The sequence below is a fragment of the Patella vulgata genome, chromosome 5 (assembly GCF_932274485.2).
Source record: "Patella vulgata chromosome 5, xgPatVulg1.2, whole genome shotgun sequence".
NCBI lineage: Eukaryota > Metazoa > Mollusca > Gastropoda > Patellidae > Patella > Patella vulgata.
In genome coordinates, this window is record NC_065883.2 from 32,572,788 (window position 1) to 32,586,565 (window position 13,778).

Sequence of the window (13,778 nt, forward strand, 5' to 3'; positions counted from 1 at the left end):
AGGAAACTATTATAACCGAAATTCACATAACTCATCTCTTATATTAAACCATCGCAAAATTTCAACACTTGGTCCAAACGAATAATCCGCGTACAGACATGTACTATACTGACAATGAGAATCTATTTGCAACACCATTCATCGTATTTAATCACCCCGTATGACTTTCCCGTCAAATTATTAATCATTTTAGTGTATCCTAATGCTGCTGCTTTGTCAGAATTCTCACAATCGTAATCACTGCCAACGAAACGATAGGCAGTATTCGTAGGCTACGAAGACTATTCGCTGTTGCTTAAAGGGGGGGGGGGGGTGTTACGTAGCAATATAATTTCTGATTTATGAAGGATTAGGAAAAGGCTTAGTAACATATTAACTTAAAAATCCTATTATTATTACTTAAAGACTGCCTTGTGTCTTAATATAGAATAACAGGCCCACGCACGTCTTATTGTGTAGGCTTATTCAAGTGGAACTCAACTTTTTGCTGTTTTGTAGGGTAAACCAAAACATTGGTAAACGAGCACCGTCAGCTCTTTAATGCTCAAAAGCTTTGCTTGAGGATTGTACCTGTCAGTATTCGGGCGATTATTTTTACCACATCCAGAATCTTTGCTATATGGAGAAATTGGCTCTTATATCCCTTTCCAGTGAATTGCCAAATGATATAATAATTAAAAATACATTATGTAAGATTTAGATAAAGAGCTGGACGTTTTTGCTCCAATAGTTAAAAAATAGATAATGAAAAATGAAAATATTAAAAATTTCATTATAATTTATTTATTCTGAGCGAAGTTATGACTGTTCGGCGATATAACGTAGCATTTTATTGTTAAATTTGAAAAATCTCGACCATCTAATGTTAATAAAATATGTCTAATTAATAGTTTATAAAATCTTAAGTCAAAATAAAGACATGCAATAGTAAGATTTACCTCTTACATAATGCATCTTTAAGAGAGGTCTTTTAACAGAATGATAATTACGACGCCGGGTCTCTTGTGTTATACACTTTAATGTCCATTGAGTCAGACACGCACAGTACTGATTTGGTATATTTTTGAATAGTTAATTAACAATTGAAATTTACAACTTTTAGGTTTAAGAGAACCTATAAGTAGGCGATTTAAAAAAAATAATAATAATTTAACGATTACTAATCCGCTGAACTCCCCTTTAAAGATTGATTTCCAAAAATACCCATAGCGGATATATAGTACACAGATTATCTTAAACCCCTTGACCCGTAAGCCATATCGTTATTCATATCCATGACATGGAACACAGCCGTCCATAAGTCTAAACACTATACTCTGTTTTTATATGTGTGTATTCATATTGGAATAAGATAAAGGACTTTGCTTGAAGGTATATCGCCCTCCCTTTACAGCTATAATATAACAGCATAAAAAGGTAAGTATTCAACAATATACCGCAGTATATCAACACTCAATTAAATAGAATATATGGGTATATAAAATAGTGACAAATAACTATATTGGTCGTTGAATAATGACTATTTAATGGGTATATACAATGTAGGTACAGTGGCGTAGATAAAATTTCAAGGTAGGTAGTAAATACGAAATATGTCCATGTATATGATTATAGGTTTCTATTAGGTAAACATTACGAATGTTGGCTATATTTTATTGATCAGTGTGTGAAGATGAAGTTTTCTACATTTTATTTCACTGCATTGGTTTTCAGATATAAATGTTAGGAATGTAAATATGAAAAAACTACGAACAAAATAAAACGTAGTTCTGCTCTAGACATAATAACTATAATAGCTGTCCATGGACTGCATACAGATAAAAACAAAACATATTGCCATGGTAATAGACTACTAATGATTATTATAAATTTCGAGTAATAAGCTGGAAACGGTAACAAGAATATTTATATGAAACTTTCGGAAGGGAATGCCATTGCCGCTTGTTTTTGATCCCAGGTCACCACTGATTTACCTATTGACTATAATGTTAACTTTCATCATTGACCGGTTATATTTGTCAGAATTGGTAGGATTTGGTAATTTGGGCTCGTGTTTCAGATGACTGAGCTACTGATACCATATACATAGGTACATAGACATTTCAGTTTACCATGCAATATTGTTTTTATATCAGGTGGCCAAGAAAAACCGAGTATTCCCTACACTATTTATAGTGGAATAATTCAAAAAGTATTGTACCTATATCATTAACATTTCCTATGTGCTACAGTATGGATTTTTGTCAACTTCACTCAAAATTGCAGGACCCCCGCTCGAATTTTGTTAGAATAATACAAGTTTGAATAAAAAGAATGTGAAATCAAATATATTTTGATGTACTGAGACGTCACATCACATTCACCCCAATTTACACGAAAAAATGGTCAGTATGCCCCCCCCCCCCCCTGCGCTCGGTAACGCATTTTCCACTCAGAAATTGAATTTATTATAACCTTATTTCTGCCCATTTTGCCTGAATTGTATCCGTCGGTTCATTTCCTCTAAATTGTTTCGTATTTCCTTCATAAACCTTTTCTTAGAGACTGTCCAAGATGGACAAATCCATCAGATTCAAATCCTAGGACTGCGGTGACCACTGGTCTTGTAAAGAAAAAAAATCGTCTATTTTTTTTCTTTGTAGTGCCACAACAACCTTTAGACTGTTTAGTACCGAATAGTTTCATGAAGACTGGCGTATGCCATACAATGTGCTGTGAGGGAATGTTTGCTTGGACCAGATCCTCCGTCCTGCACCACTGACAAGGGGGAACCATGTCGGGAAATTCCGATGAGCCCTCTCGGTAAACACAGGGATCGAACACGCAACGTCTTACTCACTGGGCCACGACGGCTCCCAACAAGCTTTATAAGACTGGATGGTGGAATGGCACTGCCCTTGAAAAAATTCCTCTTCCCCTTTTAGTTCTTTCCTTTCATTTCTAAATGTGTTTTCAGATAAATGGTTTAACCGTTAATGGATTAACGACACACAAAGACCGGAACGCCAACTAAAAGTCCATTTAACCCTTTGTAAACCTAGAACTGAAAATGACAAGTAAGTATATTGTTTGAGCCATTGGTTGCTCGCGAGTGTCAGATTTTATTATCGGCGTATATATACAAATTACTTTCTACACAATAGTGTTATGATATATAAGTAATGATAATTGATAGGTCTATACTTAAACACAAAAGAGGTTATTTTCATTAGACATAGTTCGATTGGTATATACATGTATTACTAAGGTTATACTTATAATGTTTACTAACTGATCGACATCCGCCCAGAAGTGATCAACGGTAAGTTACTATCTTATGTACTAATATAGTTACATGTACGTTTTAATTTCTGTAAGATATTTATTAAATACAATATACACTTAAAGATATAGGAGCCACTGGTAAGTATTAAGAGGTTATAGTTATTTTTTTTTAAACACTCCAACACAATTTATATGGAAAACAGTCACTGGTTTGTAAACATATAGCATGGCGTTTCGACAAGTGTTTTTTTTTATTGTGCTCAATCGCTAAATGACATTCTAAGATAATACTGTTTTTGAAAAAGGGCCTCGACCACATGGTGTTAAATGTTATAGTTACTTACAACACATTTTTTATACATTTCAGCTGTTACTTTATATTATTTACACTATGATCAGTTCCATTTTCATAAGATATGACCTTATATGCACATTTGTACGGCCCAAAAGACTATTTGTCATATAATCTGGAAGTGGAGTTGTTTCCCCTTTATTCCAATGGTCAATACATAGCCACTTCTTTGAAACAAAGCGAGCAAAGAATGCTCTGAAAAGTATCATAAGCTAAGATCAATTTAAAAAATGGTATATGCTTTCCAGGTAGTTGTTCGGATGACACGAAAAACCGTGCACGTAAAATATCCCTTGACAGTTGGAATAAGAGTAGAGCACCGCTTTCCGGGCAAAATTTCCCTAATAGCACACTGCATGATGTATGCCCGTCTGCATTAGCCACGTCGGTGTAGACCAGTAGGACGTTAAACCCCATTTCATTTCACGTTTTCCAGGTACACCCGATCCTGACTATATGTCAGCAGTAGGTGTAAGATATAACAGTGCTAAATCAGCAAGAATGTCAACCAGGCGTAATCTTTCAAAATCTGCCCCACCTTCAAGAACACAGTTTAGTCTGAAACGTCAAGAAAGCAAAGCTGACATTTTAGATGGTAAACTAAACAGAATGCAAGAGCCCCCTCAACTTCACAGAGAGAAAACACAAGTTCTGGATGAGCTTCTACTTTTATACGGCGTCAATTCTTATAAATATGTAAGATTTTATATTTTATTTTCAGGCCAAGTAAGTGATTTCAGTTAGATCTGATGTAATTCTTTGGGAAAGAAAAAAAGTGTTCGTGTAGCCTGGCCCTGAAGCCATAATACTTTCTAAATTCGGTGAATTATTATTCACAGTGCCAATTACATTTTCTATGCCCTTATCCATGGCCTGTTTGATATTGCATGTTTGAATCGTATCAACATTGCTTTTTATACGTCCACATGTGTGTGTGTCTGTGGGTCGCCTACAGGGCGCAATTTTGAATGGATTTTCTTGAAACTTTGTATACTTATTCCCTATACATCAAGGATGACCCCTTTTGTTTTTGGTGCATACCCGAGAGCCGCACCCATTGTTTGTTTGCCGTTTACAGGCCGCAATTCGTAACAGATCTTTTTGAAACTTTGCAGAGTTATTCCTTATACCCTGAGGATCACCCCTATTGTTTGTGGTGCATGCCCCATCCCCAGGGGCAGAGTCACGCCAATTTTCTCTTTTTGTGTCTGTGAGTCGCCTATACAGGCGCAATTCTTAATGAATCGTATTGAAAACTGTTCATGCTTATTCCTTAAACCTCAAGGAGGACCTCTATTATTTTTGGTGCATGCCCGATCCCCTGGGATAGAGCCACGCCGAATTTTTGTGTTTTGCGTCTGAAGGCCACAATTCTGAATGGATTATCTTGAAACATGGTAAACTTTTTCTTTTTGTACCCTAAGGACGGTAACTATTGATTTTGTTTTGGGCGGTGCCACACCTGCTTTTTGTTAATATTTTGTCTGTAAATAATCTACAGGTTGCAATTATTAACAGATTTGGATCCACTTCAGTTTGATCCATCATAGGGTTGTACCTATTTATATTGGTCCATGTCCAATCCCCAGAAGCATAGGGGTGTTTTGCCTATAGGGTGGAATTCTGAATGGATCATCTTACAACTTGGGATATTGATTCCGTATACCGTAAGCATAGCTTCGGTGCATGTCCCGACCCCCAGGGATGTGGTACCACACCCACTTTTTTAAATTAAATTTTTGTCTGTAAATACTCTACAGGTTGCAATTATTAACAGATTTTGTTCAAATTCCACATATCAATCATTTAAATTACAGGGTGGTACCTATTTATATTGTTCCATATCCAACCCCCTTGGCAGAGCCACGCCCAATTCTTGTGTTTATCGTCTAAATGCTGCAATTATGAATGGATCATCTTGAAACTTTTCATTTATTCGTTATACCGCAAAGACAGCAACTATTTAATTTGGTGCATTCCCCGACCCCTTGGGGCTGTGTCACACCCAATTTTGTTAATATTTAGTCTGTAAATTTGGCAAAACAAACCCAACGCCTGGCCTTCTTTGTCTCTTGTCATATTACAGTAGTGGCAGCCATTTCATATTGCATACTCTTCATTTTAAACAGAACCATATCAATCAAAGCTGGAATGTGGATGTATATTGCAACGGTAGCGATTCTCTTGTTTATATTTGCAGTTTAACTTCGGTAGAATGACATCAACGTGGATATCAGAAATTCGACCAAGGATAGGTCTGTATCTAAGCTAAATCCATAGTTGTTTGACTTAAGGCATTTAATGTAACGAGATCATGCTTATAACTTTGGTGTATCGATTGCATTTATAGGCCCACATATTCATGTGGATGTATTATGCCGTCGCCGCTGTCCGTCCGGACGCCCGTTATTTGTTGTGACCACTCTACAAGTCACAATTCTTATCCGATTTTGGCACCTAATTGCACGAAAAAACATGTTTTTAGCTTGTAGACGAGGTTACAATTTTTATCCGATTTAAAAAAAAAACATTTAAATTTATCACCATTTCACCCTAATGACGGTGCCCGAAATAAAACAATAAATAATTTATCGACTATTCATCGAAACACTACTGTTCTATTGCACGGAAATGACGACGTGGAAAACTCACTCAATATTTTTAAAACTGTCCACTCGTTTTTCGAAATCACCAGACGGTTCCAGGGACAACTATAAACACTCATTGTAAATATATTTTTACTATAATCATACTTGCACGTGTACATTGATTATCTATTTCTAAAATGTAAATACATGTATCTATATCTGACAGGGAGAGGGGTTTAATATAGGCTATGCCTGTTCCCCAATCCCTATTCAGATACAAATCTGAATAAAATCTATACTAATATTTGTGACTGTCGTTTGTCTGTCTGTCTGCTTGTCTGTCTGTTCGGGGTTGGCGGCTACACTAGGTCTGCCCCGAGTCTGAAATTTGGGGTATATGGGTAGCTCGGACCGGGGAGTAACATAGGCCAGGTGGCGCTAGTCTACCACTTCCGGTTTCGGGGTTATGACCCCAGGGCTGTTCGGGTTGGCGGCTACACTAGGTCTACCCCGAGTCTTAAATTTGGGGTATAGGGGTAGCTCGGACCGGGGAGTAACAAAGGCCAGGTGGCGTTAGTCTACCACTTCCGGTTTCGGGGTTATGACCCCCGAGCGAAGCCGGGCATTTCTTCTAGTATTGCTTATAAAAAAAAAAAAAAAAAATGACGGTTGAGTTCGAATTTCGTGAAAATCAGACCGAACTGCCTAACAAAATAATCACTCCTTTACGCAAATAGTGTAAAAGTATGTAATACCAAGGTTGTGAACCCTCTAGAAGTCACAATTTTTATTAGATTTTGATAAAACTTAAAATGTATCTATGTCCCAAAGATCTCGGTTCGTTTCGCTATTCGCGCATATCAGACCGTAACTTCCTGGATTATGGCCCCCGATTGTACGAAAAATCGCTTTTTTAGCTTGTGGACCCTCTAGAGGTCACAATTTTTTTATTCGATTTTAAAAACCGTTTAAATATATCACCGTTACACCATAATGATGATTGAGTTCTAATTTCGTAACAATCGGAACAGAACTGCCCGACAAAATGGCCACTCCTTGTACGCAAATATTGCAAACGTATGTAATACCAAGGTTGTGGATTTTAATTGGATTTTGATGAAACTTAAAATATATTATATCCCGAAGATCTAGATTCCTGTAGATATTCATGAATATCGGAGCGTAACTTCCTGGATTATGACCCCTGAGTTTGCCCTCAGTCCATCTCTTGCAAAATGTGGGCGTATCTTGTATGACAACCGCTTGTTATTTTAGTTACAATTGGAGGTTTATCATTTTCATTTACGTTGGATGTGCAAGAAACTTCTAAAAACATACCATTGTCACGAAACGACAAGAGAGCAATGTTGTTAGTCCACTGAATAGCCCCCACCCCCGGTCATAATAGTATTATTAATGAATACACGTTAATGAGATCGTGTCTATTATTCGTCATGGTTGTTTTATCGGCGGTCGCTGTCTATCCAGCCAGACTCGTCAACTACTGGACCTAAAGATATTGCATAAAGAAACGATAATCCAGACATATATAGATTATCAAAATGTCAATTGCTCGTTTATTCAATAGAACTATCGTTTATAAAGTAAAATATTTATGAACTTGTATGGATTTAGGCTACAGATAACATATGAATTGTTTGTTTTAGGTACAGCGTGGTTGTGTGATAATGAAGCTTTTCGACAAATGTATTCGGTAAGTAGACTACTCCATCATTGAAATGAAATGAAATAGGTTTAACGTTCAACTTTTCTACACAAACCAGGCTAATGGCGACGGGCATTCGGGAAAGTTACCTGGACAGTATTGGACAGCCAACTTTAATACGAATTCCAACTATCAAGGGTTCTTTTATGTGTACAATATTCGCCCCACCGAAACGATTAAACGCTGTACTTTGCGAGGCTGCCTGTCCTTCACCATGGACTAGGGGTAAACACCCCGGAAAATATCAAGGGCTAATAACACCGGGATCGACTCAGGGGTCTATATGTTAGCGAGTCAGCGCCTTATTCACTGACTCTCCCCCCCCCCACCAGACGATTGATTCTAGGATGCCTAATAGTACACTTCTAGAAGCTCATGGAAAGAAATGGTTAAACGGTCGCAACTTCGACCGTTCCCTGGTAACACACTTTAGTAACAGAAGAAATTTTGGTTCGAATCTATGGAATGAGCAATTTTATGGGGTGTCGTTTGGAAAGTCAATCGTATAGTTCGGGCAATTGTTAAACGCCATCAGTAGCATAACATGTCAAGGTTTGATGATTATCAGATAAAATCTGTAGGAGGAGATAGATTTGATGCAAAACAGATCGTTTCCACAAAAAAATGCACTATTTGGACACTGAGGCTTGACCTGCTATTTTACATTTTTTTTCAGACTTCAGTAATTTATCCAAAAAAGAGACTAGTGAGTGCATCGCGTTCCAAACTCACTTTGCCAACTGTATCAACGCCAAAATCATCACCATCTCTATCACCTTTACATTTAACAACGAGGGTCTAAACTTATACATTCCTCATCTCATGGGCGACTTTTACTGTTACTAGTATTTAATAGATCGAGTTTTGGCCTGACGATCAGTGATGACCGGACCGGCAACCATCTGACACCTGCCATTCGAAATTAAAGTTTTGGAGACGAAACAGCAAGCCGTTTACACAAATAACAATTATTACAAAGACATAACAACACAGATAAAATGGTGTGTTTGTTAATATGTTTTGTTGCCACGAATAAACAATACGCATCTTGAAATATACATTATTAACTGTCAATAAAGACGCAACGATAATAGAATAAAATTATGGATTAAGTGCGCAACCTGTCAATATTTCGCTTCATGAAACAATATGCGGTATTTTTAATGGCTGGAATAAAGGACTTGGAGGGGAATATTAATGGTGTCGAGATCGGTCGATATTGCAGACTCGAACACAAGTTGTCAATTACCGGTTCACTCGATCGTAGATTATAGAGTCCCCGATGGATGAACGACTTCTTACTAAACATTGCCTGATCACAGCATATAAAGTTATACTTATAATAAATGAATATTGCATTCGTTACATGTGTGTTGTCTAATAGAGATATAATTGGAAATATCGATCACTAGTTGAAGATATGATATTTATGTTTATACTATTTGATTAGCGCTATTCAAATACATGTATAACCAATCGAAATTCAAATTCACAAGAAGTGGTTATTCGTGAGGATTTGTGATTTGAGAATATAAAGCAAGCCACCTTACTCAAGTTCCCCCACTCGATGGTAACGAAACCCACAAAAACATCGATACCATCTGCAAACACAATGACATTTGTTTATTGGAAATTCATGTATATGGTTTAACATAATATACGATACAATCCTACCACAAAGACGTATCAAAGTGCACACTGACCAGAAATGTAGGCTCAATTTTTATTATAGATCAGATAACAAAATGGTATAAAAGTAAACAATATAGCTTATTTAAAAGGGGTTCTATTTTTCCTATTATTGTGATGTGTAAGGAAATTGATACGAAAGACACGATCCCGGTTTTATTGCTACGAAAGCTTATCAAGTATCACTGTTTGTATCAAACGAATGACCTTGAAGTAATCAATCAAATATGTATCTGAATTTACAGTTTCCACACTATAGCTATTTAAATGGCATCCAACTAATACTGCTATGGTGCAAAGATTAATGTGGTTGAGTATTGAATCAACGATACCCCCTCCATAGCACTTCAATATGTTCACTGATTATCTTGTCAAGAAGCCGAACAATATAAAGCATTCGTCAAATAATTCTAAAAGCAAGGCTGTCTCGTAAAACTTTCACGTTTACAAAAGAGGCTGTTATGTGCAACATCATTTTATTGTATTAAATAAAAGCATGACTGGCTGTACGTATATACTAATTTACAAATTCCCAAATTAGCTTCATTAGTGTGCCGGTAGAGAAATAATGAAACGAATCCCATGGATGTATGATTGATTAACGTTATGTAGGAAAAAAAATCGATATACGTTGGTAATAGCTTCCTTGGTATTTACTATACCATCATCTAGTTACGTTGCTATCCTGAATTTACATTAAACCGACTGTAAAATTCAGATAATTCACTTTATTATCACGGCAGGCAATCTAGCTTTCTATCACGGAGGCGCACATTTTAGGGCACATCCAACCATATAATATATTGGGACATTCTTGGTGTAGTTGTACTACAACTAAACCTGCACGGATTCACAGAGGCATTAACAAATCTGAGTGAGGTAGAGAGAGAGAGAGAGAGAGACGCTGGACAGACGACCCTACTCCTTTTCACGTACAAGCGGGAAATCAAAACCACGCCACTTGACTCAATGACATAACTTATGATCTAACGCACACGCGTTAACCATTCGTCGCCCCCCTCCCAGTATTAAAATAAGCCGATGTACAAATCATAAGCACGGGTACTGCTTTGGTTAACGTGGCCGAGAGTTCCCCTCGTAACGTCTCAATCAGCGGCGTGTTATTATTGTGACTATGCCAATTAGGGCTGGATTTCAACTTTAATGTATTCGCACGAATTTGTATTCATCATGCCAGTTTACGTGATTTGCTGAGTAAAGCCTGGTTTCCTCGATTTCTCGTTTTGAGGTGTGACACACACATTTTTCTGGCAAATGAAGTGGTAGGTTGCTTAAATGGCCTTTTATACTCTCATCTGATTACGCTATTTAAACAACCTCCATTTTGAAAATATCACACGATCTGATATAATGAAAGTTCAGTTTACCACATATATAGTGAATGGCATTATAACCTTACTGGGGTGGATTTCGATGACACGTTAATTCGGTTATTTTCTCAGACGTTTCACATTTATTTTATCCATTACCACCAGCCTTAGGTCTTTTCTGTTGGACAGTCACCGAATTTTGCTTAGTGCAAATAAGTAACCCAATAAGCTCATTTGCTGTTGCAATTTGGGAAGGAAATAAAATGTGTTTTCGAAAGAGCTAGCAAACTTCATGTAATTTATGGACAAAAATAAGATTTGGTATGTGTCACATAATATGTTATCGATTAATCCGACATCCTCATCATTTCAGTTTCAAACCTTATAAATTGAATCACTTATCTAAAACTGTAGGTAGGGATAAAGGAATTTATGAGCCTGTCCATGTTCGGGACACGGGCTAATCTGGAATATTATTTAATGAGATGTGCACGTATTGATAAACATGTAATACTATATAGTTCTATGAATGGTTCTCTGCTTAATGTATGGAAATCGATTACCTACAGGTGGATGACAACGAGAACTGGACTAAGTAGGTACCTTGCATTATTCTACAACTTTCTTAGACTAACTCACTGACAGTTCTGCCACCATCCATTTCTGGAAGTGGGTTACCGTTGTCCAGTAATCTGGCGCACAAATTAGTCCAATTCAATAACAGGAGAATGTGCCCAAATGAAACCCTTACCCAAATATGGAAATGGCCCGCCCTAATAGATGACTATCTAAACGTTTTATATGAATTAAAGAGCGCGATTAAATTTGCTTCAGACATTTGGTATTCTCAGAAGGACGTTCCCACAGCCGGGACAGACATCATGATCAAGAAGTGTGTGGCACTTGCCACCTTTAAGACTCTAAGTAAGGTATAATCAGACATCATGCCGAATTCTTAGAAGGATGTACCCACAGCCTCTGGCTCGGGGCTGGGTTAAGACATCATGTAGACATCAAGAAGCGCGTGGCTCTCGCCACCTTTATGCGGGGTTCTTAGAGAGACATACCTTTAACCGACTAAGAGAAAGAAGATTGCAACTTTCGCCACAGAACGTACGCTAGGGGATAGAGAACTTATATTTAACTTATATTTAATGTAATAGCTGTCTGTGTAGTTTCCTGTATATAACCTTTGTATTATGGATGTTATAAAGGTATATAAACCTAATGTTAACAACACAGTGTTCCAGAGTTAATTGGTCATTGAGTAAAGTAAACAAGGCACATAACGTGGAAGTCCTGTTGGTTAAGTGTCAGCATTGTGTCACAGTCCGTTTTCTGGAGATCCGTGACAAGGATTTTTTTTGGGTGGTCGCGACCAGGATAGTGTTACATACATTTATTTGATTAGTTTGATCTAAATCCATAATACGACAGTATCTAATATTTAGGTCTATGTCAGAACGCCTACGGATTCTTGTATTGTCTGAAATTGTAGTCTGTCGAGCTAATATACTGATTTATACAAATATTCCTGAACAGAACGTTTTATGTAAATGCTACACAGCGTTATAAGCCTATGTTTCAATGTTAAATCACGTTCAACACATCGATATCTCATGTTTAATTCCATATTCAATTAGATTCTTAACAACTGATTCATTGGATAGCCAATACATATACTATTCAAAAAAAGTAGGGGATATTTGATTTTTAAGTGTTATTAAAGTCACCTAATGAAACTGACGAAGAAACAAATGACAAAATGAAATGAAGTTCACATTCATCGATTTATTCCAAATGATCGTTAGACTAAGTAAGGCACAGACTGACCATTATAAGGGTAAAATGATACCCGGGGTCAAACAGCAAAGTTACCACAGCATCACAACCAAGTCAGTAACGGGTAAATCCTCCTCTGTTTGCCAAACAAGCATTGATCCGACGTGGCATACTCCTAATGAGACGTCTAAGGTCATTTTGGTCCAGATTGTCCCATTCCTGTTGCAACGCAGCAGCAAGTTCTTGGACATTGGCAGGACGTTGTTGACGTTGACGTAACCTCTGTCCAAGCATGTCCCAGACATGCTCGATGGGGGAGAGGTCGGGACTCAGTGCTGGCCAAGGTAATGTGGTGATGTTCTGTTGTTGGAGGTAACCTGTAACGATCCTGGCCCTGTGACATCTTGCGTTGTCATCCTGGAAGATGAAACGGCGGCCATGACGTCGTGCGAACGGCACAACATGGACTGCCAAGATGTTGTCCCGGTAGTACTGGCCTGTAACACGCCCTGCAACAACATGTAAAGCCGTTCTTCCAGCAACAGTGATGCCTCCCCACACCATAACAGAACCACCCCCAAATCGATCATGTCTGATGACGCCACACCCTCCTACGTCTGTCCAAAAAATCAACAGTGAACCTTGACTCATCTGAAAACATCACATTGCTCCAGCGTCGATTATCCCAGTGTTGACGATCCCTACACCAACGACGTCTTGCCTGAATGTGATGATCTCTCAAACAAGGGATCACGCGAGGACGTCGGGCGCGAAGGTGACCCCTATGCAGTCGATTCCGAATCGTCTGGCCACTCACTCTCACACCAGTGTCTGTTTGAAGACGAGCGCTGATCTGATTTGCTGTGATGACACGATTTCTCAAGGCCAAGGTACGGATAAATCGATCCTGGGCTTGAGTTGTCGCCCTTGGTCGACCTGAGCGTGGTCTGTCCTGTACAGATTGTGTATCACGGTATCTGGACCATAGCCTGCTTATGACAGACTGAGAAACATTCATCGTCCGCGCCACAATCGCCTGTGTTGTG

At 38.0% G+C, this 13,778-nt stretch overlaps 1 long non-coding RNA gene across 1 annotated transcript; it reads left to right on the top strand.

Moving 5' to 3' along the window:
* Positions 1–1,238: 1,238 nt before the first annotated feature.
* LOC126820918 (uncharacterized) lies at positions 1,239–10,040 on the top strand. Its single transcript, XR_007680198.2, has 6 exons — positions 1,239–1,416; positions 2,957–3,056; positions 4,053–4,312; positions 5,817–5,871; positions 7,872–7,918; positions 8,607–10,040. It is a non-coding gene; the product is annotated as an uncharacterized LOC126820918 (long non-coding RNA).
* The last annotated feature ends 3,738 nt before the right edge of the window (positions 10,041–13,778 follow it).